Source organism: Gossypium hirsutum, chromosome A10, assembly GCF_007990345.1.
Source record: "Gossypium hirsutum isolate 1008001.06 chromosome A10, Gossypium_hirsutum_v2.1, whole genome shotgun sequence".
Classification (NCBI taxonomy): Eukaryota; Viridiplantae; Streptophyta; class Magnoliopsida; order Malvales; family Malvaceae; genus Gossypium; species Gossypium hirsutum.
The window spans coordinates 37,229,886-37,231,236 of NC_053433.1; the positions used below are offsets into that span (position 1 = coordinate 37,229,886).

At 40.1% G+C, this 1,351-nt stretch overlaps 1 non-coding gene across 1 annotated transcript; it reads left to right on the forward strand.

Annotated features, from left to right (window-relative positions):
• Positions 1-1,244: 1,244 nt before the first annotated feature.
• On the forward strand, positions 1,245-1,351 carry LOC121209179 (small nucleolar RNA R71). Its single transcript, XR_005904296.1, has one exon. It is a non-coding gene; the product is annotated as a small nucleolar RNA R71 (small nucleolar RNA).

Sequence of the window (1,351 nt, forward strand, 5' to 3'; positions counted from 1 at the left end):
CTCATCCTAGTTTGTTTGAGTTTCCCTAGACCTACTTGCTTAAACAATTTGTAAGGCATAACATTGATATTAGCCCCTAAATCAGCCAATGCATTATTAACATCTAAGCTACCAATTAAACAAGGAATTGTAAAACTAACTGGATCTTTTAGTTTGTTGGGCAGCTTATTCTGTAGAATGGTTGAACAGACTGCGTTCAGCTCCACATGCGATGCTTCATCTAACTTCCATTTATTTGCTAGAAGCTCCTTTAAAAACTTGACTGCGTTTGGCATTTTTGAAAGGGCTTCAATAAATGGTAAGTTAATATGTAGTTTCTTTAAAAGTTTAAGGAATTTACCAAATTGTTCATTTGAGTGGTCTTTCCTTGTCGCATTGGGGTATGGCACACGAGGTTTATATTCTGTAATTATTGGCTTTGGCTCATTACAGCCTACCTCATCCTTACCGTTGCTTACCACCGTTTCTAGCATTAGTTCTGCAACTAGCCCTTCCTTATCTTGAATGGCAATCACGTTGAGTTGCTCCCCTGGGTTAGATTCAGTGTTGCTTGCAGGCTACCTTGTAGTTGTTCGGAAATCAACTTGGTGAGCTGTCCAATCTGAGTTTCGAGCCTCTGGGTTGATGCTTGTTGATTTTTGAATGTTGCCTCGGTATTCTGAAAATGAGTTTCTGACACTGAAATGAATTTTGTTAGCATCTCCTCAAGGTTTGACTTTTTCTCTTGTTGGTAGGGTGGTTGTTGGAAGCCTGGAGGTGGTGGTCTCTAATTCCCTTGGCCTCCCCATGAAAAATTTGGGTGGTTCCTTTGACTTGCATTGTAAGTATTACTATAAGGATTGTTTTGAGATCAAGGATTGTTACCCATGTAATTTAACTGCTTGTTCTCCATGTTGTGGCCATAAGGTGGGTATTCTAAACTGCTTGATCCACCTCCACTCGCTTCGCATTGCATTACTGGGTGAACCTGTGAAGAACTAAGGAAACCATTAATTTTCTTATTCAAGAGTTCGACCTGATTAGAGAGCATGGTGACTGTATCGATGTTATAAACGCCGGCTGTTTTCGTTGGCTTTGTCCTCATGACTTGCCACTGTTAGTTATTTAGTGACATATCCTCTATAAATTCATAGGTATCTTCAGGTGTCTTATTATTGATGGTTCCGCCAGTAGCTGTGTCAACCGTTTGTCGAGTCGAAGGATTCAGGCCATTATGAATGGTTTGAACCTATAGACAGAATGGTAACCCATGGTGAGGGCATCTTCTCAAGAGATCCTTGTATCTCTCCCATGCATTGTAAAGTGTTTCTAAATCCATCCGCACAAAAGAAGAGATATCATTACGTAATTT